This window comes from Triticum urartu, chromosome 6A, assembly GCF_056163025.1.
Source record: "Triticum urartu cultivar PI428250 chromosome 6A, HENAU_Tu73, whole genome shotgun sequence".
In the NCBI taxonomy this organism is placed as follows: Eukaryota; Viridiplantae; Streptophyta; class Magnoliopsida; order Poales; family Poaceae; genus Triticum; species Triticum urartu.
In genome coordinates this window covers 563,797,535-563,824,949 of record NC_141878.1, presented here as the reverse complement: position 1 = coordinate 563,824,949, position 27,415 = coordinate 563,797,535, and the positions used below count along the sequence as shown (strand labels likewise).

General features: G+C 43.9%; 1 long non-coding RNA gene and 1 pseudogene across 4 annotated transcripts; both read right to left on the bottom strand.

Annotated features, from left to right (window-relative positions):
• Positions 1 to 15,801: 15,801 nt before the first annotated feature.
• Positions 15,802 to 19,584, bottom strand: LOC125532072 (uncharacterized). 4 transcript variants are annotated; one of them, XR_007293718.2, is made up of 4 exons: positions 19,285 to 19,584; positions 17,576 to 19,200; positions 16,195 to 17,004; positions 15,802 to 16,121 (listed from the first exon to the last, which is right to left on the bottom strand). It is a non-coding gene; the product is annotated as an uncharacterized LOC125532072 (long non-coding RNA). The 4 variants fall into 4 exon arrangements; XR_015608860.1 differs by having other exon boundaries at positions 15,802 to 17,004; positions 17,576 to 18,642; positions 19,007 to 19,200; XR_007293716.2 differs by having other exon boundaries at positions 15,802 to 17,004; positions 19,285 to 19,583.
• Positions 19,585 to 20,704: 1,120 nt separating this feature from the next.
• LOC147966360 (uncharacterized) lies at positions 20,705 to 21,655 on the bottom strand (annotated as a pseudogene).
• Between the last annotated feature and the right edge of the window lie 5,760 nt (positions 21,656 to 27,415).

The window sequence follows — 27,415 nt, the reverse complement described above, 5'->3', positions numbered from 1 at the left end:
AAATTTTTATTATTCATGCTAGAATTGTATTAACCAGAAACATAATACATGTGTGAATACATAGACAAACAGAGTGTCACTAGTATGCCTCTACTTGACTAGCTCGTTAATCAAAGATGGTTATGTTTCCTAACCATGAACAAGGAGTTGTTATTTGATTAACGGGATCACATCATTAAGTGAATGATCTAATTGACATGACCCATTCCATTAGCTTAGCACCCGATCGTTTAGTATGTTTCTATTGCTTTCTTCATGACTTATACATGTTCCTATAACTATGAGATTATGCAACTCCCGTTTGCCGGAGGAACACTTTGTGTGCTACCAAACGTCACAACGTAACTGGGTGATTATAAAGGAGCTCTACAGGTGTCTCCAAAGGTACATGTTGGGTTGGCGTATTTCGAGATTAGGATTTGTCACTCTGATTGTCGGAGAGGTATCTCTGGGCCCTCTCGGTAATGCACATCACTTAAGCCTTGCAAGCATTGCAACTAATGAGTTAGTTGCGGGATGATGTATTACAGAACGAGTAAAGAGACTTGTCGGTAACGAGATTGAACTAGGTATTGGAATACCGACGATCGAATCTCGGGCAAGTAACATACCGATGACAAAGGGAACAACGTATGTTGTTATGCGGTCTGACCGATAAAGATCTTCGTAGAATATGTAGGAGCCAATATGGGCATCCAGGTCACGCTATTGGTTATTGACCGGAGACATGTCTCGGTCATGTCTACATTGTTCTCGAACCCGTAGGGTCCGCACGCTTAAGGTTACGATGACAGTTATATTATGAGTTTATGCATTTTGATGTACCGAAGTTTGTTCGGAGTCCCGGATGTGATCATGGACATGACGAGGAGTCTTGAAATGGTCGAGACATAAAGATTGATATATTGGAAGCCTATGTTTGGATATCGGAAGTGTTCCGGGTGAAATCGGGATTTTACCGGAGTACCGGGAGGTTACCGGAAACCCCCGGGAGCTATATGGGCCATAGTGGGCCTTAGTGGAAAAGAGAAGAGGCAGCCCAACATGGGTCGCGCGCCCCTCCCCTCCCTTGGTCCGAATAGGACAAGGAGAGGTGGCCGGCCCCTCTCTCTCTTTTCCCCCCTCCGCGAATCCTATTCCAACTAGGATTGGGGGGGGGGGGGGAATCCTACTCCCAAAGGGAGTAGGACTCTCCTAGCGCGCCTCTCCTAGGCCGGCCGCACCCCCCCTTTAGTCCTTTATATACGGAGGCAGGGGCACCCCAGAGACACACAAGTTGATCCACGTGATCTTATTCTTAGCCGTGTGCGGCGCCCCCAGCCACCATAGTCCTCGATAATATTGTAGCGGTGCTTAGGCGAAGCCCTGCAGCAGTAGTGCATCAAGATCATCACCACGCCATCATGCTGACGGAACTCTTCCCCGACACTTTGCTGGATCGGAGTCCGGGGATCATCATCGAGCTAAACGTGTGCTAGAACTCGGAGGTGCCGTAGTTTCGGTGCTTGATCGGTCGGGCCGTGGAGACGTACGACTACATCAACCAAACGCTTCCGTTGTCGATCTACTAGGGTACGTAGATCATACTCTCCCCTCTCATTGCTATGCATCACATGATCTTGCGTGTGCGTAGGAAAATTTTTGAAATTACTGCATTCCCCTACAGTGGCATCCGAGCCTAGGTTTTATATGTTGATGTTATATGCACGAGTAGAACACAAGTGAGTTGTGGGCGATATAAGTCATACTGCTTACCAGCATGTCATACTTTGGTTCGGCGGTATTGTTGGATGAAGCGGCCCGGACCGACATTACGCGTACGCTTACGCGAGACCGGTTCTCCCGACGTGCTTTGCACAGAGGTGGCTTGCGGGTGACAGTTTCTCCAACTTTAGTTGAATCGAGTGTGGCTACGCCCGGTCCTTGCGAAGGTTAAAACAGCACCAACTTGACAAACTATCGTTGTGGTTTTGATGCGTAGGTAAGATTAGTTCTTGCTTAAGCCCGTAGCAGCCACGTAAAACTTGCAACAACAAAGTAGAGGACGTCTAACTTGTTTTTGCAGGGCATGTTGTGATGTGATATGGTCAAGACATGATGCTGATTTTTATTGTATGAGATGATCATGTTTTGTAACCGAGTTATCGGCAACTGGCAGGAGCCATATGGTTGTCGTTTTATTGTATGCAATGCAATCGCGATGTAATGCTTTACTTTATCACTAAGCGGTAGCGATAGTCGTGGAAGCACAAGCTTGGCGAAACGACAACGATGCTACGATGGAGATCAAGGTGTCGTGCCGGTGACGATGATGATCACGACGGTGCTTCGGAGATGGAGATCACAAGCACAAGATGATGATGGCCATATCATATCACTTATATTGATTGCATGTGATGTTTATCTTTTATGCATCTTATCTTGCTTTGATTGACGGTAGCATTATAAGATGATCTCTCACTAATTATCAAGAAGTGTTCTCCCTGAGTATGCACCGTTGCGAAAGTTCTTTGTGCTGAGACACCACGTGATGATTGGGTGTGATAGGCTCTACGTTCAAATACAACGGGTGCAAAATAGTTGCACACGCGGAATACTCAGGTTATACTTGACGAGCCAAGCATATACAGATATGGCCTTGGAACACGGAGACCGAAAGGTCGAGCGTGAATCATATAGTAGATATGATCAACATAGTGATGTTCACCAATGAAACTACTCCATCTCACATGATGATCGGACATGGTTTAGTTGATTTGGATCACGTAATCACTTAGAGGATTAGAGGGATGTCTATCTAAGTGGGAGTTCTTTAAGTAATATGATTAACTGAACCTAAATTTATCATGAACTTAGTACCTGATAGTATCTTGCTTGTTTATGTATGATTGTAGATAGATGGCTCGTGCTGTTGTTCCGTTGAATTTTAGTGCGTTCCTTGAGAAAGCAAAGTTGAAAGATGATGGTAGCAATTACACGGACTGGGTCCGTAACTTGAGGATTATCCTCATTGTTGCACAGAAGAATTACGTCCTGGAAGCACCGCTGGGTGCCAGGCCTGCTGCAGGAGCAACGCCGGATGTTATGAACGTCTGGCAGAGCAAAGCTGATGACTACTCAATAGTTCAGTGTGCCATGCTTTACGGCTTAGAATCGGGACTTCAACGACGTTTTGAATGTCATGGAGCATATGAGATGTTCCAGGAGTTGAAGTTAATATTTCAAGAAAATGCCCGGATTGAGAGATATGAAGTCTCCAATAAGTTCTATAGCTGCAAGATGGAGGAGAACAGTTCTGTCAGTGAGCATATACTCAAAATGTCTGGGTATAATAATCACTTGATTCAATTGGGAGTTAATCTTCCAGATGATTACGTCATTGACAGAATTCTCCAATCACTGCCACCAAGCTACAAGAGCTTCGTGATGAACTATAATATGCAAGGGATGAATAAGACTATTCCCGAGCTCTTCGCAATGCTGAAAGCTGCGGAGGTAGAAATCAAAAAGGAGCATCAAGTGTTGATGGTAAACAAGACCACTAGTTTCAAGAAAAAGGGCAAAGGGAAAAAGAAGGGGAACTTCAAGAAGAACAGCAAACAAGTTGCTGCTCAAGAGAAGAAACCCAAGTCTGGACCTAAGCCCGAAACTGAGTGCTTCTACTACAAGCAGACTGGTCACTGGAAGCGGAACTGCCCCAAGTATTTGGCGGATAAGAAGGATGGCAAGGTGAACAAAGGTATATGTGATATACATGTTATTGATGTGTACCTTACTAATGCTCGCAGTAGCACCTGGGTATTTGATACTGGTTCTGTTGCTAATATTTGCAACTCGAAACAGGGACTACGGATTAAGCGAAGATTGGCTAAGGACGAGGTGACGATGCGCGTGGGAAACGGTTCCAAAGTCGATGTGATCGCAGTCGGCACGCTACCTCTACATCTACCTTCGGGATTAATATTAGACCTAAATAATTGTTATTTGGTGCCAGCGTTAAGCATGAACATTATATCTGGATCTTGTTTGATGCGAGACGGTTATTCATTTAAATCAGAGAATAATGGTTGTTCTATTTATATGAGTAATATCTTTTATGGTCATGCACCCTTGAAGAGTGGTCTATTCTTATTGAATCTCGATAGTAGTAACACACATATTCATAATGTTGAAGCCAAAAGATGCAGAGTTGATAATGATAGTGCAACTTATTTGTGGCACTGCCGTTTAGGTCATATCGGTGTAAAGCGCATGAAGAAACTCCATACTGATGGACTTTTGGAACCACTTGATTATGAATCACTTGGTACTTGCGAACCGTGCCTCATGGGCAAGATCACCAAAACACCGTTCTCCGGTACTATGGAGAGAGCAACAGATTTGTTAGAAATCATACATACAGATGTATGTGGTCCGATGAATATTGAGGCTCGTGGCGGATATCGTTATTTTCTCACCTTCACAGATGACTTAAGCAGATATGGGTATATCTACTTAATGAAACATAAGTCTGAAACGTTTGAAAAGTTCAAAGAATTTCAGAGTGAAGTTGAAAATCATCGTAACAAGAAAATAAAGTTTCTACGATTTGATCGTGGAGGAGAATATTTGAGTTACGAGTTTGGTGTACATTTGAAAAATTGTGGAATAGTTTCGCAACTCACGCCACCCGGAATACCACGGTGCAATGGTGTGTCCGAATGTCGTAATCGTACTTTACTAGATATGGTGCGATCTATGATGTCTCTTACTGATTTACCGCTATCGTTTTGGGGATACGCTCTAGAGACGGCCGCATTCACGTTAAATAGGGCACCATCAAAATCCGTTGAGACGACGCCTTATGAAATGTGGTTTGGCAAGAAACCAAAGTTGTCGTTTCTGAAAGTTTGGGGCTGCGATGCTTATGTGAAAAAGCTTCAACCTGATAAGCTCGAACCCAAATCGGAGAAATGTGTCTTCATAGGATATCCAAAGGAGACTATTGGATACACCTTCTATCACAGATCCGAAGGCAAGACTTTTATTGCTAAGTTCGGAAACTTTTTAGAGAAGGAGTTTCTCTCGAAAGAAGTGAGTGGGAGGAAAGTAGAACTTCACGAGGTAACTGTACCTGCTCCCTTATTGGAAAGTAGTGCATCACAGAAAACTGTTTCTGTGACACCTACACCAGTGAGTGAGGAAGCTAATGATGATGATCATGAAACTTCAGAACAAGATACTACTGAACCTCGTAGATCAACCAGAGTAAGATGCGCGCCAGAGTGGTACGGTAATCCTGTTCTGCAAGTCATGCTACTAGATCATGATGAACCTACGAACTATGAAGAAGCGATGGTGAGCCCAGATTCCGCAAAGTGGCTTGAAGCCATGAAATCTGAGATGGGATCCATGTATGAGAACAAAGTATGGACTTTGGTTGACTTGCCCGATGATCGGCAAGCAATTGACAATAAATGGATCTTCAAGAAGAAGACTGACGCTGACGGTAATATTACTGTCTACAAAGCTCGACTTGTCACAAAAGGTTTTCGGCAAGTTCAAGGGATTGACTACGATGAGACCTTCTCACCCGTAGCGATGCTTAAGTCTGTCCGAATCATGTTAGCAATTGCCGCATTTTATGATTATGAAATTTGGCAGATGGATGTCAAAACTGCATTCCTGAATGGATTTCTGGAAGAAGAGTTGTATATGATGCAACCAGAAGGTTTTGTCGATCCAAAGGGAGCTAACAAAGTGTGCAAGCTCCAGCGATCCATTTATGGACTGGTGCAAGCATCTCGGAGTTGGAATAAACGTTTTGATAGTGTGATCAAAGCATTTGGTTTTATACAGACTTTTGGAGAAGCCTGTATTTACAAGAAAGTGAGTGGGAGCTCTATAGCATTTCTGATATTATATGTAGATGACATATTACTAATTGGAAATGATATAGAATTTCTGGATAGCATAAAGGGATACTTGAATAAGAGTTTTTCAATGAAAGACCTCGGTGAAGCTGCTTACATATTAGGCATTAAGATCTATAGAGATAGATCAAGACGCTTAATTGGACTTTCACAAAGCACATACCTTGACAAAGTTTTGAAGAAGTTCAAAATGGATCAAGCAAAGAAAGGGTTCTTGCCTGTGTTACAAGGTGTGAAGTTGAGTAAGACTCAATGCCCGACCACTGCAGAAGATAGAGAGAATATGAAAGATGTTCCCTATGCTTCAGCCATAGGCTCTATCATGTATGCAATGCTGTGTACCAGACCTGATGTGTGCCTTGCTATAAGTCTAGCAGGGAGGTACCAAAGTAATCCAGGAGTGGATCACTGGACAGCGGTCAAGAACATCCTGAAGTACCTGAAAAGGACTAAGGATATGTTTCTCGTATATGGAGGTGACAAAGAGCTCATCGTAAATGGTTACATTGATGCAAGCTTTGACACTGATCCAGACGATTCTAAATCGCAAACCAGATACGTGTTTACATTAAACGGTGGAGCTGTCAGTTGGTGCAGTTCTAAACAAAGCGTCGTGGCGGGATCTACATGTGAAGCGGAGTACATAGCTGCTTCGGAAGCAGCAAATGAAGGAGTCTGGATGAAGGAGTTCATATCCGATCTAGGTGTCATACCTAGTGCATCGGGTCCAATGAAAATCTTTTGTGACAATACTGGTGCAATTGCCTTGGCAAAGGAATCCAGATTTCACAAGAGAACCAAGCACATCAAGAGACGCTTCAATTCCATCTGGGATCTAGTCCAGGTGGGAGACATAGAGATTTGCAAGATACATACGGATCTGAATGTTGCAGACCCATTGACTAAGCCTCTTCCACGAGCAAAACATGATCAGCACCAAGGCTCCATGGGTGTTAGAATCATTACTGTGTAATCTAGATTATTGACTCTAGTGCAAGTGGGAGACTGAAGGAAATATGCCCTAGAGGCAATAATAAAGTTATTATTTATTTCCTTATATCATGATAAATGTTTATTATTCATGCTAGAATTGTATTAACCGGAAACATAATACATGTGTGAATACATAGACAAACAGAGTGTCACTAGTATGCCTCTACTTGACTAGCTCGTTAATCAAAGATGGTTATTTTTCCTAACCATGAACAAGGAGTTGTTATTTGATTAACGGGATCACATCATTAAGTGAATGATCTAATTGACATGACCCATTCCATTAGCTTAGCACCCGATCGTTTAGTATGTTGCTATTGCTTTCTTCATGACTTATACATGTTCCTATAACTATGAGATTATGCAACTCCCGTTTGCCGGAGGAACACTTTGTGTGCTACCAAACGTCACAACGTAACTGGGTGATTATAAAGGAGCTCTACAGGTGTCTCCAAAGGTACATGTTGGGTTGGCGTATTTCGAGATTAGGATTTGTCACTCCGATTGTCGGAGAGGTATCTCTGGGCCCTCTCGGTAATGCACATCACTTAAGCCTTGCAAGCATTGCAACTAATGAGTTAGTTGCGGGATGATGTATTACAGAACGAGTAAAGAGACTTGCTGGTAACAAGATTGAACTAGGTATTGGAATACCGACGATCGAATCTCGGGCAAGTAACATACCGATGACAAAGGGAACAACGTATGTTGTTATGCGGTCTGACCGATAAAGATCTTCGTAGAATATGTAGGAGCCAATATGGGCATCCAGGTCACGCTATTGGTTATTGACCGGAGACATGTCTCGGTCATGTCTACATTGTTCTCGAACTCGTAGGGTCCGCACGCTTAAGGTTACGATGACAGTTATATTATGAGTTTATGCATTTTGATGTACCGAAGTTTGTTCGGAGTCCCGGGTGTGATCACGGACATGACGAGGAGTCTCGAAATGGTCGAGAGATAAAGATTGATATATTGGAAGCCTATGTTTGGATATCGGAAGTGTTCCGGGTGAAATCGGGATTTTACCGGAGTACCGGGAGGTTACCGGAAACCCCCGGGAGCTATATGGGCCATAGTGGGCCTTAGTGGAAAAGAGAAGAGGCAGCCCAACATGGGTCGCGCGCCCCTCCCCTCCCTTGGTCCGAATAGGACAAGGAGAGGGGGCCGGCCCCTCTCTCTCTTTTCCCCCCTTCGCGAATCCTATTCCAACTAGGATTGGGGGGGAATCCTACTCCCACAGGGAGTAGGACTCTCCTGGCGCGCCTCTCCTAGGCCGGCCGCACCCCCCCTTTAGTCCTTTATATACGGAGGCAGGGGCACCCCAGAGACACACAAGTTGATCCACGTGATCTTATTCTTAGCCGTGTGCGGCGCCCCCAGCCACCATAGTCCTCGATAATATTGTAGCGGTGCTTAGGCGAAGCCCTGCAGCAGTAGTGCATCAAGATCGTCACCACGCCGTCGTGCTGACGGAACTCTTCCCCGACACTTTGCTGGATCGGAGTCCGGGGATCGTCATCGAGCTGAACGTGTGCTAGAACTCGGAGGTGCCGTAGTTTCGGTGCTTGATCGGTCGGGCCGTGGAGACGTACGACTACATCAACCAAACGCTTCCGTTGTCGATCTACTAGGGTACGTAGATCATACTCTCCCCTCTCGTTGCTATGCATCACATGATCTTGCGTGTGCGTAGGAAATTTTTTGAAATTACTACGTTCCCCTACACCAGTGACCACTTCCCTTGCAATAAAAACACTCAGTCTCAGGCTTGGGTTCATTCTTTGACTTCTTCCCGGCAGCTTGCTTACCGGGCGCGGCAACTCCCTTGCCATCCTTCTTGAAGTTCTTTTTACCCTTGACTTTCTTGAACTTAGTGGTTTTATTCACCATCAACACTTGATGTTCCTTTTTGATTTCCACCTCCGCTGATTTCAGCATTGAATATACCTCAGGAATGGTCTTTTTCATCCCCTGCATATTGAAGTTCATCACAAAGCTCTTGTAGCTCGGTGGAAGCGACTGAAGGGTTCTGTCAATGACCGCGTCATCTGGGAGATTAACTTCCAGCTGAGTCAAGCGGTTATGCAACCCAGACATTTTGAGTATGTGCTCACTGACAGAACTATTTTCCTCCATCTTACAACTGAAGAACTTGTCAGAGACTTCATATCTCTCGACCCGGGCATGAGCTTGGAAAACCATTTTCAGCTCTTTGAACATCTCATATGCTCTGTGTCTCTCAAAACGCTTTTGGAGCCCCAGTTCTAAGCTGTAAAGTATGCCGCACTGAATGAGGGAGTGATCATCAGCACGTGACTGCCAAGCGTTCATAACGTCTTGGTTCTCTAGGATGGGTGCATCACCTAGCGGTGCTTTTAGGACATAATCTTTCTTGGCAGCTATGAGGATGATCCTCAGGTTCCGGACCCAGTCCGTATAGTTGCTGCCATCATCTTTCAGCTTGGTTTTCTCTAGGAACGCGTTGAAGTTGAGGGCAACATTAGCGTGGGCCATTTGATCTACAAGACATAGTGTAAAGATTTTAGACTAAGTTCATGATAATTAAGTTCATCTAATAAAATTATTCAATGAACTCCCACTCAGATAGACATCCCTCTAGTCATCTAAGTGAAACATGATCTGAGTCAACTAGGCCGTGTCCGATCATCACGTGAGACAGACTAGTCAACATCGGTGAACATCTTCATGTTGATCGTATCTTCTATACGACTCATGCTCGACCTTTCGGTCTTCCGTGTTCCGAGGCCATGTCTGTACATGCTAGGCTCGTCAAGTCAACCTAAGTGTATTGCGTGTGTAAATCTGGCTTACACCCGTTGTATTCGAACGTTAGAATCTATCACACCCGATCATCACGTGGTGCTTCGAAACAACGAACCTTCGCAACGGTGCACAGTTAGGGGGAACACTTTCTTGAAATTATTACGAGGGGTCATCTTATTTAAGCTACCGTCGTTCTAAGCAAATAAGATGCAAAACATGATAAACATCACATGCAATCAAATAGTGACATGATATGGCCAATATCATTTGCTCCTTTCGATCTCCATCTTCGGGGCTTCATGATCATCGTTGTCACCGGCATGACACCATGATCTCCATCATCATGATCTCCATCATCGTGTCTTCTTGAAGTTATCTCGTCATCTATTACTTCTACTACTATGGCTAACACTTTAGCAATAAAGTAAAGTAATTACATGACGTTTATGTTGACACGCAGGTCATAAATAAATTAAGACAACTCCTATGGCTCCTGCCGGTTGTCATACTCATCGACATGCAAGTCGTGATTCCTATTACAAGAACATGATCAATCTCATACATCACATATATCATTCATCACATCCTTTTGGCCATATCACATCACACGACACATGCTGTAAAAACAAGTTAGACGTCCTCTAATTGTTGTTGCAAGTTTTTACGTGGCTGCTATAGGTTTCTAGCAAGAACGTTTCTTACCTACGCCAAAACCACAACATGATATGCCAATTTCTATTTACCCTTCATAAGGACCCTTTTCATCGAATCCGATCCGACTAAAGTGGGAGAGACAGACACCCGCCAGCCACCTTATGCAACTAGTGCATGTCAATCGGTGGAACCAGTCTCACGTAAGCTTACGTGTAAGGTCGGTCTGGGCCGCTTCATCCCACGATGCCGCCGAATCAATATAAGACTAGTAACGGCAAGCAAATTGACAATATCCACGCCCACAACTGCTTTGTGTTCTACTCGTGCATAGAAACTATGCATAGACCTAGCTCATGATGCCACTGTTGGGGAACGTAGCAGAATTTTAAAATTTTCTACGCATCACCAAGATCAATCTATGGAGTCATCTAGCAACGAGGGAGAGGGGAGTGCATCTACATACCCTTGTAGATCGCGCGCGGAAGCGTTCAAGAGAACGGGGTTGATGGAGTCGTACTCGTCGTGATCCAAATCACCGATGACCTAGAGCCGAACGGACGGCACCTCCGCGTTCAACACATGTACGGTTGGGAAGACGTCTCCTCCAACTTGATCCAGCAAGGGGGAAGGAGAGGTTGATGAAGATCTAGCAGCACGACGAAGTGGTGGTGGAAGCAACGGTGATCTCGGTAGGGCTTCGCCAAGCTCAGGGAGAGGGAGGAGTGTCACGGGAGGGAGAGGGAGGCACCAGGGGCTAGGGTGCGGCTTCCCTCCCTCCCCCCCACTATATATAGGACCCCTAGGGGGGTGCCGGCCCTAGGAGATTGAATATCCAAGGGGGCGGCCAAGGGGGTGGAGTGCCCCCCAAGCCAAGTGGGGTGCCCCCACCCCTAGGGTTTCCAACCCTAGGCGCAGGGAAGGCCCATGGGGGGCGCACCAGCCCACTAGGGGCTGGTTCCCTTCCCACTTCAGCCCATGGGGCCCTCCGGGATAGGTGGCCCCACCCGGTGGACCCCCGGGACCCTTCCGGTGGTCCCGGTACAATACTGATTACCCCCGAAACCTTCCCGATGGCCGAAACTTGACTTCCTATATATAAATCTTCACCTCCGGACCATTCCGAAACTCCTCGTGACGTCTGGGACCTCATCCGGTACTCCGAACAACTTTCGGGTTACCGTATGCTAATATCTCAACAACCCTAGCGTCACTAAACCTTAAGTGTGTAGACCCTGCGGGTTCGGGAGACACGCAGACATGACCGAGACGACTCTCCGGTCAATAACCAACAGCGGGATCTGGATACCCATGTTGGCTCCCACATGCTCCTCGATGATCTCATCGGATGAACCACGATGTCGAGGATTCAATCAACCCCGTATACAATTCCCTTTGTCAATCGGTACGTTACTTGCCCGAGACTCGATCGTCGGTATCCCAATACCTCGTTCAATCTCGTTACCGGCAAGTCACTTTACTCGTACCGTAATGCATGATCCCGTGATCAACCACTTGGTCACATTGAGCTCATTATGATGATGCATTACCGAGTGGGCCCAGAGATACCTCTCCGTCATACGGAGTGACAAATCCCAGTCTCGATTCGTGCCAACCCAACAGACACTTTCGGAGATACCTGTAGTGTACCTTTATAGTCACCCAGTTACGTTCTGACGTTTGGCACACCCAAAGCACTCCTACGGTATCCGGGAGTTGCACAATCTCATGGTCTAAGGAAATGATACTCAACATTCGGAAAAGCTATAGCAAACGAACTACACGATCTTTGAGCTATGCTTAGGATTGGGTCTTGTCCATCACATCATTCTCCTAATGATGTGATCCCGTTATCAATGACATCCAATGTCCATAGTCAGGAAACCATGACTATCTTTTGATCAATGAGCTAGTCAACTAGAGTCTCACTAGGGACGTGTTGTGGTCTATGTATTCACACATGTATTACGATTTCCGGATAACACAATTATATCATGAACAATAGACAATTAGCATGAACAAAGAAATATAATAATAACCATTTTATTATTGCCTCTAGGGCATATTTCCAACACAAATAATACAAAAAATTTGGACCAACGACCACCGCCCGAATCATCGGGAAAACTCTGCCGCAGCCTTATCAAAAGTGCTAAAATCATCAAGGCAATGGCTTAAAAAATGGGCCTCCAGACGTTCGCCTGCCCACCAGCGCGAGACGGACACTAAACAAATTATCAACCTCATCGATCGAAAAGAAGAAGCTAGGGCCCTCTCCAAAGCAGAAAAAACCCTACGACTTGTTCTTACAGAAACTCTTCACATGGCCATCTCTGAAAAAATGACCTTTTGGAAACAAAGAGGAAAAGTTAGAGCTGCCATCAACGGCGAGGAAAACTCTCAATACTTCCACGCAGCAGCCTCCGAGCGACTTCGAATAAATAAAATAACTTCCCTCATAGCTGATGGGACGGAATTCCCCTCTCACCATCAAAAAGCAGCCATCCTACAAGATCATTTCACAAACATTAGAGGCCGAACTCCAACCACTTTCTGGACATTTCAGCCACAACAATACTACCCTCATCCCTTACCCCATCTCTCCACCCTAGACTCCCCCTTCACCCATGAAGAAATAAAAGAGGCATTATTCCAAATGAACCCTTTAGCGAGTCCTGGACCTAATGGCTTCAGCCCCCAGTTCTACAGAAAATACTGGAACCTGGTTAAAAACCATATCTACTCCTTCATGGCCGACTTCCAAAACCACCAAGCCCAAACAGAATGCTTAAATAAAGCCCATCTGATTCTACTCCCCAAACAGGACCATGCAAACACCCGGGGGCCAACCGACCAATCTCCCTCCAAAATTGTCCTATCAAAGCTACCGCAAAGGTGCTCACCAATAGACTAAAATCTCTAATCCCACTGCTTGTCCACGGAAACCAGACTGGTATTATATCAGGCCGTTGCATCGCTGAAAATTTTGTATATGCTGCAGACCTTGTTGGGGCTTGCCGCACTAGGAAGGCCCCAACCATGGTCATCAAATTAGACTTCAGCAAAGCCTTCGACTCCCTCTCTTCTATTCTTCAATGTCGCGGATTCCCGCCAAAATTCTCAGCATGGGTTCATGATCTCCTATCAACTGGAAAAACTGTTGTCATGCTTAACGGGATTCCGGGAAATTGGATAAATTGCAAGAACGGCCTTCGACAGGACGACCCCATATCTCCGTATCTGTTCATCATCGTTGCCCATCTCCTACAACAAATGATCCTGCAGGACTGTGACTTACTGCACCTCTGCCACCCGCTGTTCTCACACCTTCCTCCGACTGTCCTACAATACGCTGACGACACCCTAATCATAGCAAAAGCATCAAATGATGCTGCACTACAACCGAAAAACATCCTCCACAACTTTGTTATGGCAACCGGTCTCACCATTAATTTCACAAAAATAATGTTTGTACCTATGCACCTCCAAAATGCAATGGCAGACTCCATTGCCTCCACATTGCAATGCTCCACCTCATCCTTCCCTCGGATCTACCTAGGGCTACCATTACCACCCACAAGACTCCCCCCAAATGCCTTCCTGCCTATTATCGAACGTTGCCGAAAATTCTTAGCAGGTTGGAAAGCCAAAATTCTATCCAAGGGATACAGGCTAATCCTACTCTCGGCAGTACTCGACTCCATCTTGGTATACTTCATGTTTGTCTTCCTCATCCCAAAAAGCATCCTAAAAACAATAGACTCCATCCGTAGAGCCTTCTTCTGGGCCGCGGAGGAAACTTGCACTGGTGCGCAATGCTTAGTTTCCTGGAAAAATGTTTGTAAACCAAAACATCTAGGTGGTTTGGGGTTGAAAAATCTTCACCAACAAAATAACTGTTTGCTTATGAAATTCACTGTCAAAGCCCTCCGCCCAGAAAAAACACCGTGGCTAGAATGGATCGCCCTACAGCACCCAAATGCATTCATAGCTCCACAAAACAGTCGGTCCTTTCTCTGCCGTACCATCAACCAACAGCTACCAGCTTTGCACGCCATTTATTTTGTACTAACAAATTTAGGTACAACTACTTACTTTTGGTTAGATTGCTGGCTACACCAAAATTTCCTCGCCGCACTTTTCCCATGCCTATACTCGTATACCACTTCACCTCTCGCTCGTGTGGCTGCTGTTATGAATCGCGGTTTAGAATCAATCCTTCGGAATCGCTTAACATCTAATGTTGCTTCCGAGTTGTGCTCTTTGTTGTCTCTCCTGCAGGACTTTCAGGTATCACTAGGACCGGATGAGCGCTACCTCAATGGTGGCCTATGCTTCTCAACTAAGGCTGCCTACTAGCTATCCATGGGCAACCACGATGAGGACATGCAAGTCGTTTCCATATGGTCTTCATGCGTTCCTAACCGTGTGAAGATCTTTGCCTGGCTCCTCTTTCGGGATCGGCTCAACTCGAAGAGCAATCTGCTTCACAAACATATCGTCACTGATGAACTATGTCCAAGATGCGGGTTCGATGGCAAAGACAGCTCTCACATCTTCATCCACTGTCCGCTTGCTCAGCGCATCTGGCAAAGGCTTGGACTTTCCCCCTTTGAGAGCATCGCTGATCTTTGGGGCTGTCGTTTGCCACCACAGGTCGACATGATCATATGGCACTCCATCCTCCTCATTGTTCTCTGGAAAATATGGGACTCCAGGAACGCTACGGCCTTCAAGCAACAAAGTCACCATAGCATCTTCACCCTCAAGCGAATTATTAATGACCTCATGCTCAGGACGCACATGATTAAGAAAATAGAGCAGAAACAGGCCGCCTCCTCATGGCGTTCCTATCTCCTATCACGACTACACATGCTTATGTAATTCACCTTATAATTGAACATTTGTTGGGTTACAACATGAGAAATATATTCAGGTGGGGAACTCCCCCCCCCCCCCACCCCCCAGTGATTTTTCAAAAAAACAAGGATGAATAAACCCTTGAACATATCTGATACAATAAACTAGCACTACAAGAAATTTGTTCATTGTTGACCCTCCATTTTGGTCACTAAATCGTCATTATTCATGTTCTATGACCCTGTTTTGACCAAATTCAAAAGGTCAACAGTTGGCCGTCAAGAACGAACAAACATGACCTTTCTAAAATTTTGGTCGCAGATCTCTATTGACCAAAATTTTGGTTTGGTCATTACCCATTTCTCTGAGCCATGTAGGATCTGATGTGGCTGAGCTGACATGGCATTGCTAGTGACCAAATGGAATCATCATAAATTTCACAGCCCAGTCCACCAATCTAGCCTACATGGGCCTGGCCCAATACATATTTTATTATAAAAAATGTTTGATCTGTTTGGGCTGATGCATTATTTTGTCAGCAGCATGCATATCTCAAGATAGGCCCATTAAAAAACAAGTACAACAAAATACAATATTGCAGATAAACTGTATATTTCATTTCAGTAGCACATCACATGAAATACAATACATCATCCATCGACTCCTCTACACACCAAGGTTCAAGGCCCAACAAGTGCACAGCAAAATGATTCTAAAAGTGTACAGAAAAATAGTTCTACATGTGCAAGTGCACAACAAAAGGATCCAACAAGTGCACAAGCGCACAACAACATAGTTCTACAAAGATTGGATGAGAAGCACAAGTTTTAAGTTATCACACATAACAGCAATGAGAAACGAAGCTTCTTGTGCCCTCCTTCTACCCTCCGCTTCTTCTGAGTGATTCAGATCATCCTGGTAATAGGAATAATCAAACATAAGAAAGCATACAAAATATGAGCAAACGAAAGACAAATGGTGGTTTTACATTCAACAGTGAGACTTAAAAGTTCACATCAATGAACAGAAACACAAGACTTTAAGACATACTCCCATAAAAATTTCAGGACCTGCAAGATTATCCGTCTGTTAGCTCTCAACACTGTGCAAGAAAAGCTCACATCAATAACTTCCAAGATCAAGATATGTGAATCGTGTAACTTTAACAGAGTATAATAAACAGCACAGCCATGAGCAGTACAACACAACACAGCTCATAAACAACCAAAACAAACTGATTGCAAACTATAAGTTAACCTCAAAGGAAACAACACATGCACACAAAGTATACATGGCGGAAACACAACCTCATATGTAGAATTTAACATAATTCATATGTAGAACCAATCAGAACCATTTCTTGTAGTGATCTCAACCTTTATTATTGAACAGGAAATAGTTACAGAAATAAACTAATGAAATAATCTTCTCAGAAGAGTCCCAACAATTTGCATTAACTATTAACATGGTTGCAAAACTTCAGTAGTAAAGAGGGTACCATGTTTCTGTTGTCTTTACTTGACTGGAATTACAACATGAAGCACATGAACAAATCATATGAACAAGCAACCCCATAAACGCTCACTTGAATCTTGTTTATACTTTTCTTGTAGAACAACATGTGGGGTAAGAGTATTACCTTGATGGTTCTCAATCGAAGCATACAACCTGGACAATGTAGACTAAATCTGGAGAAAAAATGTTACTTGTCCGCAAGGGTAAGATTGACCTACACATTGCCAAACAACCCTTGCAGTCACTTGGTTCAGATCTTCCCTATGAGGTGATGAGCATTCCGCTGCAGCAAACAAATAGAATTAAATTCAAAATACAACCACTTTTATGGAGACTACTACAAGGCAAGTTTAGCTAATAGGACTTCTATAGCATGCAAGATGTTTCTTAGATCAACAAAAACAAGAACAAGAGCTATGACAGCGAACCTTTGAGCAACATATAATGAGCATGGTATTCAAAGAAGGTCATATCTTCCACACAAAACTGATCAAAACAAGAAATATTCTAGTCTACTAATTTATTACTGAATCACATAGTGTCATAGGAGAAAACAATGATTCAAGTTTAATTAATACATACATTATTTGCTAAGGAAAAGTAAGTCACAACCAAAAGCATTTTGACTTCCATTTATTTGCACAAGCAAAATCATCAGGTGCTCATAGTTCAGATCAGGTAAGGTAATTTTGTAGCTCCCCACTGTTGCTGGCCTAACGAGACTTGTCCTCCAGCATAACAACATATTTGAAATCTCCATTATAGTAAATAAATGAGAGGATAGTGCATAAGTCACATCATATTATACAAGCAAGCTAAATCTAGGGTTTGTGGTCGGTGGCGTATATACATACACATAGAGGAAACTAACATGGCACTCCTCTGCCCAATATGGCACTCCCGCCATTGCCACCCACTGACGCCCAAGCCTTCTTTCTTCTCATCCTCTTCCTCTGCCCAATATGGCACTCCCGCCATTGCCGCGTACAAGAAAAAAATGATGGTAAGGCTCAAAAAGCAGATCAAGGAAACTAACATGATAGAGCATCAAATACTAATGCATAGATAAGCCTCTATACAACGAGCCGCATATAATAAAAAAATGGCAGCCGATAATAACCGACTATAGGTTCATGCACATGTACCACAAAAAATCTCCTTATATTATTTACCTCAAGAGTTCCATGTAGATGTTAGACATGCATGAAAAGAAACCTAGCTTCAAGAGAAAAATAAATCTACAATCTTAGGATAATCAAGACAATCTTGGTATAACAAGAATCTGGCAACAAGCAACAGATCAGGCGACATACAGATAAAAGAATTAACTATTGTAATTTCAGCTAATAACCAGTTTTAAAAATTCTACTTAAGCAGATGCTGCTAACAATGGAGAAATTGTGAATAATCTGTAGCAAGTAAGTTTACCCATAGAGGCAAAAGAGAGGGACAAGGCCGGTGTAGAGCTTGTCGTGGACCTGGAAGGCCCTCTAGAAGTCAATGGTGATGGCTTGGAGCTGCACGCCGAGCCTGTAGGGCAAGTGGAGCAAGCCCGAAGGTGGGGAAATCAAGATCTGAGGCAGGGAGGCGCGGTATTGAGGGGGCTGTTTGGTTTTCGCCTGTGTACGCCCTGCCAATCTTGGCAAGCCAAATAATTGGCGTAAGAATTGGCCGCCCCAGACTTGCCAATGATTTGGCGTGAAACTGAACTGGAGGAGTTGAGGTGGGCTGGGCGCACCAAAAAATTGGTGCCCATCCAAACAGAATGCCAAGCCTAGTCAACGACCAAAATTTTGGATCGGCAGCTGAGGGCTGCAATCCAAACAGCCCCGAGGTCCTTGGACGGGGTGGACTTGCCGACATGGCCAGAATCTTGGGTGGATTCTTCATTTGGTGAATAGGTAGGCTATGTTCACAAACACTAGTAATTGAATTTGTGTCATGTTGGGGATTCAGAATGTACACAACATATTTATGTCAGATGGTTCATTATTCACAGAAGTTAAACTAGGTGCAGGCCACCCGAAACTGAATTTCTTGCAATCCAAACCATACAAACAGGAGGGAGATGGTTGCATAGATACAAATCCATGAAGTGGCAGCCAAATTGACCAATCTGGACCTCATCTTCTCTCTCTCTGTTTGGCACTAACTAACTAAATAAAAAAACTGGACTTGTTCATACAAATCCCTCTTGAATTCCTTGAGGCAACCATGATTTGCATCAAATATTCCTTAACTTAGCTTCATTAGTGAGCAGAGGTAGAGAGGGAGGGATATGCTACCTGCCGCAGTGGGTCGTCGTGGCCGTGCTTGAGCTCGGGCAGGATCTCTTGGTCTCCCTAGCAGCAGACCCCTCCTGCCCCTCCTCCTTAAGCAGAGCATGGCCGGCGGCTAGGTGCGCCCCTCCTCCTCCTCCTTGAGCAGGGCAAGGCCTTGCGCCCTCCTGCCGTCGTCGCCGTCTCCACGCCATGGTGGCCTGCAGCAAAGGGGCGGATAGGAGGAGAAGGTGAGATGAGGAGGAGAGGGTGGATCCAGGCAAGGAAGGATGGGAAGGGCCTACCTGGGCAATGCCGGTGACGGATCTCGCGAACTTAGGCCTCGCTATCGCCGGTTGTGGCGGGTTCCGACTAAGAAACCCTAGCAGCGGGCGAGGTTGCGGGCCTTGAGGCGCGGATCTGAACGGAGGGGAGGGGGTGCGGATCTTGGGGAGCTCAGGGTCGTGCTGCGCGTGGCCTGAGCTCGCCGGAACCGGCCGGCATGGTTGGTGGCGGCGGCGAGGAGATCGTAGGTTGGGAAGGAGAGGTTCGCACGAGAGAGGGAGGGAGAGATTGGTGCGGTGGGCTTCTCCTTTTTTTTTCTCCTTTTCTTTAGATGGATGGATGGATGAGTGGACGATGGGAGTGCTGGGAATGAATGGCAGGATGTTTGCCATGTCATCAATCCATGGCACAAATGATTCCACCAATGAGAATTAAGCATATGCAAATTGTGTGTTTTTCCTTTTGTTTCTTTTATATTTTTTACCCTCCAATTCCGGGTAAACACTCAACATATTACCCTCTTATAGTTCAAATGACCCAGTATTTTTCAAATGGCTTCTTATTTCGGGTAAACAATGTTACCGAATCGAGTTTTTATTTTCATTGCACGTTTTTTTTTCTAATTCCGAAGTGCCAAAGATGGGCCTTTTTAAGAACCTACCAAATATTTGTCAAAAAATTGTACCAAAATAATTTTAAAAAATATTCAACCACATTTTATGTATAGATAACCAAATGGTTGCATGTGAAAAGCTTTCGATACACCTCTTATCAAAAAGACACATTATCGCCGATTCATGAGGAACTATGTCAAATTTGAACTAAAGCTGCTTTATAGTTTGCTCTTTTTTCCCAAAAATCATTTCTAGACAGGAAAGTAGTTACTTCATCAGAGATTCACCAGGAGTTTTGCATTCTTAAGCCCCTACCTACTAACGGTCCCACATGTCAGGTCTGAGGCAATGCTGAGGTGGCTTGACACATGGACACGCCACATCGGCAAAATTGGTGAGGTGTCTGACCAGTCATTTTGAAGCATTGTGAATCAGTAGTCATGACCATTTAAATTGGTCAAGAGAGGCTAAAATGAAAGGTGTAGATCAATGTTGTCTCTGTTATGACCATTTTAGATAAGAAAACTACGACCTTCTTGACGAAAATGGTCATGATGATTTAGAGTTTGGACCCTCCCAAACGGCTCACGACCATCTGCCGCACAATGATCATAGATTTATGACCAATTCACCCATGGTCACTACGAGAAGGTCATAATTAAGCATATTTCTTGTAGTGTAGCATGTTCAAAAATAAAGGAAAGGTGAAATCTTTAGGCTAAATTAATCGCAAGTCCACCTCGGGTATTGAAAATGTCACAATAGTTGCATAGTCCACCTTCTTTTTACTTCACTAATCACTAATAATGATCGACTCATCGACTATTTACGGGAACCAACCAAAACGGCAGCCGCGATAGCTCCATGGCACCTTCGCACTCCTGCACCACCTCCTTGTTGACCCAATGTTGTACATGTGTAAGCATTTGTCGTGAGGGCTCATTCAGTACAAGGTGTTGGGACGCAACCTAAACTTATTGGCTGGACACCACGATGCACGACTCGAGCCCGCAAGTATTGCGCGGCCGCCGATGTTGTTCACCTTGACACACCTTGATCTACCAAAACCCATCTTATAGATGGCAACATCATTGACAGTGCGCAAATCGAAGCTCGCAAAGAAGATCCACACCCTGTGAAGCTTGCCGTCCAGGTCGAGGAGAAAGCTTTCATAATGCACACATCCATCCCCGCTTGGATGATAGGTAAGTTCGACCCCCTTCGTCTTCACGGTGCTCCACGTCAGCTCCGGTGAGAACTCGAGCACACCGTACTTGGTACTGTTGATTGTGTAGTAAAACTTTCCACCGTACGGCGTCAGACCGTAGGCGTGCTCTTTTATCCACTCCCGATACTCGCCGAGCACCACCAACTTGCCCCCAAAATCGTACTCGTGCCTTACCCACTCCGGCGCCGGCGAACCGACGTGGCAATACCATAGAACGGTGCTCTCATATGGCTCGGCCAGGACCACCGTGCAGCCGCCGGAAGCCGTGGGATCGCCTGACAGCGCGCAGCCGGAGCCCTCGGGCGGAGCTTGCGCCATTGACGGCAGCGCGACCCGGCCGTGCTCCGGATCCTGCGGGTCCCACAGGAAGGTGGCGGAGGTGTCCGGGTCCCAGGCGAGCACCCAGCCCTGCGCGGTGACCCAGTTCCGCTTGGCTAGCAGCGGGCCGATCTCGCACGGCCAGTACTCGTCGTCGGAGGACCCGTACAGCTTCATCGGCCGCTTGTCGCCGTAGTTGAGGACGAGGCACGGCAGAGGCGACATCGCCATGAACAATTGAGATATTCCTCTCGCGCGCGTCGCGAGCTGTTGGCAGCTTTTTTTGAGCTTCCGGTGACCGGGCGATGCCGCGGCGTTATGCTAGTAGGACGATGTATTGTGGACTGTGGTGCAGTCCGGAGCCGTGTTTGGGTCTGGTTCGTGTGGCACCCGGTCTCTCTCTCTCGGCGCGAACCTACCTAAGCGATGATGGCCCCTAGTCCCCTACCCCTTAGAGTCCCGGCCCGCTGGATACTTGGGTTCGAGTGTGGATCACCATCGTGGTCAAGGCAAACCGACCGAAGCACGCGTACATCTGAATATATCATCATTGGCTACATCCACACAACTTTGAGTTTTGCTAAAAAAATAAACACAACTTTGAGTCTCAGATTAAAAAACAAATGTGTACGTGTACATGTTAATCCCCGCAAAGAAACTTAAATGTTTTTTTTTTGCGGGGGAAAGAAACTTAAATGTTAAACATACCTGATTTTTTTGCGGGGTAAATATACCTGATTTCTATTAATAAATATTCAAATTTGTGTGCTGCACGGAAGAAAAATTTATTGGATCTAAGCAAATAGTACATTCATCATAGAGTTTTTTTGTGTAGCTCTGAAATAAATATACTTCGTGAAATTCTACGGTTATGCATTTATACTTGAGAACAAATTCAGATTTTTTTTAGTGTGTTTTTTTTGTATAGTGTGAACAAATTCAGGATTTTTTCCCAAACTTAAATGTTCATTTTTTGAAAAAAAACTAACGGACTATTTAGCTCTTTTTAGCGTTGTCATTAAGGTGGATCGATCTATCTTTGCAACTTTTACCGTGTAATCTTTGTCAAGGTACAAACCAAAGGATATGAGAGACTCGAATATTTTCATAATACTTCGATTTGGAAATCCCACTCCTGTGTTCGCAAGTCTGCTTTGTAGACAACGGTTACAAAAATTCTTCTTTTTATGCTCGACTCTTGTCAACTTTCAATTGCTAATGACAACACTTGCATCTGGACAAGCCCTTGGTGCAAGGATTGAAAGTATATTCATGATCATGTAAAGCCTAATCTAAAGAGCCTTGTCCTAGCATAATTAGCGACCTTTGGCAGCTCAATTCCAAACTTTGGGATGCAGATACGATTAGCACTTTCTTTGACGAGTCTTTTAAGAATGATATTATGAGTGTTCCTGTTATCAGTGCTTATTTTAACGATACTATGTGTTGGACTCACACACCTAATACATATTGTGCTATCAAGAGTCCATACAAAACTGTTATGCAAGACACACAAGCTACTTACACTAGGCGAGGCTCGCTTATTACGGATCAAGAAATTGCCATTCTAACAAAGTTTGGAAAAACAGATCCATTGCTCCTATAGTCAAAACCTTTGAATGGAGACTCATTAGAAGGGCTTCTGCTTCAAGATTGAGAGCATCCAACTATTCTACCCATATAAAAAAAAGAATGTCGTAGGCGCGGTCATATAGAAAATGATTCACATTTGTTCTTTCATTGCAACTTTGTGAGATCGGTTTGCTTTGATTTGGTTTCAAAATTGATGTTCTCAATCCTAACGTGTATCCTTCTATTGTCATTCAACTATTTTGTCTACTCTGGAAAAACTGAAAAGCTAAGAATGATCTTCTTTTCAAAAAGAAAACTTGGACCACAAAAGCAATGCTTAATACAATTACATGGAGGATACATATAAAAATAGCAAACCCCGGGCCAGAGCTTACATCAAAATTTCACCAAGAACTAATTTGTTGTGCTTTTACATCTTGCATGTATTTTGCCTTATGTAGATGCAACATTCAACCCTGTTGTTGCGACAAACAAAGGTTCATTTGGAGTGTTCCTAAAAAAACAGCATACTAGTCACTCAATATTCGTCTAGTCAGCAACCTCGAATGTGCAATAGGTTTTGCAGGTGGAGGCTATGGGCTTACTTCTTGTTGCTTTAGTTGTTAAGGCTTTGAACTGGAACTTGGTTTTCGTCTTCTCTGATGCAGGATTCTATTCGATGCACACTTCTTGTTACAATAAGTAATTTGTTTGGAAACCCGATACATTGGAGGAACCGGCCTATTCTAACATATTTCTTCAACCTCACTTCTTGCTTTAGCTGTTTCAGGATCAGGCACTTTCCTAGGCTCAATAATCTACTAGCTCATTCTCTTTGCTAAAAAGGCCTTTATACACAAATCCTCTTCTAGTTGTTCTTTCTTATGCAGTAAAGCCTTCAGATGTAATTTCAAAATGGTCTTTGAAGCCATCTCCTTTCCCCTGGGGAAACTCCTCTTTGTACACTGTTTAGGTTGCTAAATAATAAAGTCAAGCCATCTAGAGGGCTTAAGTTTGCCAAAAAAAAGTAGCTGATTACTTGTACAAATGAAGGAGGTACAATTCGTATGGAGAGTTGGAGACTTCTTTCTATTCATTTTATTTCTCGAAGCAACATACAATAATCCAAGGATGAGTCCCTCGAGGGAAGTCTTTTCGTTTGAGTCTATATTTTTCTAGAAGAAAAATCATGTTCAAAAGTTCTAGGGAATCTTGGAGAAAAATAACCACATGCACATATGGACATATCTTACATACTCCCTCCGGTCCTTTTTACTCTGCATATTAGAATTCTTTGAAGTCAAACTTCACAAAGTTTGACCATATTTATATGAAAAAATATCAACATCTGCCATGCTAAAGTTATATAATATGAAACTTTAAGTCATGACACATCTAGTGGTATTGATTTTAGATTATGAACGTTGACACTTTTTTCTACAAAGTTAGTCAAACTTTACGAGGCTTGACTTCAGTCAAATCTTATATGCGAACTAAAAAGGACCGGAGGGAGTACATGTCAAATTTATGTATGAAACATTCTTATTAGTGTGCTACATAAAGCAAACTAGCGTATGGTCTTCAATTTTATCAGAATGTAGCTTATATTTATTAGAATCTACCAATAAACCATCGTATCTAAATTTCATCTATATCTCAGCTTAATCCAAGTTGCAAGCATGGCAACCTCCCAACATGCATATATCTCGATGTAGTATATGCATGACTAATATTTTTGGGACAAATGCCCGACTTCAGATTTGCATTTCATTTTGTTTGTCCCAAAAACCAAAAACAAAAATCTTGAAACTTTACTTATACTTATGAAAATAAAACCAGAATTTGTGGAAACCCCAACACATGATTTCTATTTGTTTTTTAGTAACCGATCTCCATGAAGCTAGAGATTTGTTTGGGTTTTCTATGAGCACCCTCAAGACTCAAGAGATGTACTTAGTAAAAGGAAACATTCACATATTAAATTCAATAGCATCGTTGTTACCAAAGAGAGTTGTGAAGGATCATCTGCACTGGTTCCTTAAGAGCAAGTATAAAAAAGGGGTTATAAGCCTACTTACATGACACTTTTACCTATGTGGGAGCGAGAGAGAGAGAGAGAGAGAGAGAGAGAGAGAGAGGAAACAAAATGAAAGAAGCAAGATGTAATGCAAAACTAAATTTCTTGATGTGCTTCAAGGAAAAAAAAGTGTATATGAGTGATTCATAATGATATCCCTTGATGACATGGCACCAATATATAGCGGTTGATGCTATTATTAGCCGTGCTCTAACTCTCCACCTCTTCACTCTATGTAGTTGCTCGAATGACTTGTCCATTAGTAAACGATGTACATCCGGTGACCATGAAGTGCTTGACTGTTCACATGTTCATTCTAGACATTTCATTTCTGCTATCTATTTGCTCAGGCTTCAAAGAGAAAATCCACCTTTTTTGACCTTTAGGATCAATGGAGAAATGACAATGTGTCGAGAACCATGGTGGCCCTTCTCAATAACAAGGGGAATGGTGATCCAATGGCGAGCCCTTTTTATAATTTGTTGGTTGACGATGACTGCAAATCATGTAAAGAAGTATGTTTTGCTCGAACCTGTACTTGTGCAGTAGCAGATATTCTACTTTGCCAAGGTCATCTGCGTCCCTAACATTCATACATTAGGTTTTCTTTGTATATATTTGGTGTGCCGTAAATCCTTTTACCACATCTCTTAATGCGACTTGTAGTACTTACAAATTTTGTCGATTAAAGCAAAAGTTTTGATATCATAATCTAACCAGAAGTGATTTATCTAGATTAGCGACGGTGTTAGAGTTTTTTACCTTAGCATCTACCTTTACATCCTTTAGCACATATGTAAACAAACTATTATATCCCATTTTTTTAACTAAGGTCACTCCAAATGTTTGCCCTTAGCACAATATTATAGGTAAAACACGAAGGTGGCATTGTATTTAAAGAAGAGAGAGTGTATAGTTGTATGTTAGTGGAGATACAACTCTTAGCTTGTTTTCCCATGCAGGGTAACGAATGAGTAATGCATTGATTATATGTGGCTTATCTCCCATTTGTTCGCTCGTTCCGTTATCCCCACAACTAGGCCACATGGTTGAGATGCAAATATGACCCCAAAGCCAATTCAATGGATGTATTATATCGATCTTAGACTATATCATATGCATTAAGTGTGCACTTAGGTATATAACGCTTCCAATGCATTGTATCTTATTGTTGTATTTAAAATGGCTTTAATTTAATGTGTTTTGTGAGAGAAAAAGCATGTGTTGTCTTGGCTTTGATGCTAAGAACTATATCAATATTAAGATATGGTTACTCTTTTTTTTTCATTAAATAGGATGCCACATCATAGGTGTCACGAGTCATGACTAAGATGGAGCATTGGAGTTGCCCTTAGATACAATACCTAAGAGATAATGTATCGCGATGGTTGTTTATATTTTTTTACTACATATAATAACAGGTTAAGAGCCAATGCATTGGAAGTGCCCTAAGGTAGAAGGACATTGAGGGAGTCCTGGATTAGGGGGTGTCCGGATGGCCGGACTATACCTTCAGCCGGACTCCTGGACTATGAAGATACAAGATTGAAGACTTCGTCCCGTGTCCGAGAGGGACTTTCCTTGGCGTGGAAGGCAAGCTTGGCGATACGGATATGCAGATCTCCTACCATTGTAACCGATTCTATGTAACCCTAACCCTATCCGGTGCCTATATAAACCAGAGGGTTTTAGTCCGTAGGACAACATACACACATCAACAATCATACCATAGGCTAGCTTCTAGGGTTTAGCCTCCTCGATCTCGTGGTAGATCTACTCTTGTACTACCCATATCATCAATATTAATCAAGCAGGACGTAGGGTTTTACCTCCATCGAGAGGGCCCGAACCTGGGTAAAACTTCGTGTCCCTTGCCTCCTGTTACCATCCAGCCTAGACGCACAGTTCGGGACCCCCTACCCGAGATCCGCCGGTTTTGACACCGACATTGGTGCTTTCATTGAGAGTTCCTCTGTGTCGTCGCCGTCAGGCTCGATGGCTCCTACGATCATCAAAAGCGATGAAGTCCAGGGTGAGACCTTCCTCCCCGGACAGATCTTCGTCTTCGGCGGCTTCGCACTGCGGGCCAATTCGCTTGGCCGTCTGGAGCAGATCGAAAGCTATGCCCCTGGCCGTCAGGTCAGATTTGGAAGTTTAAACTACACGGCTGACATCCACGGAGACTTGATCTTCGACGGATTCGAGCCACTGCCGAGCGCGCCGTTCTGTCACGACGAGCATGATTTAGCTCTGCCGCCGAACAGTGCCCTGGAGGCCGCACCCGCGTCAGCTTCGATCCCTAATTCGGAGCCAACTGCGCCGATCGAGGATGGGCGGTTGGA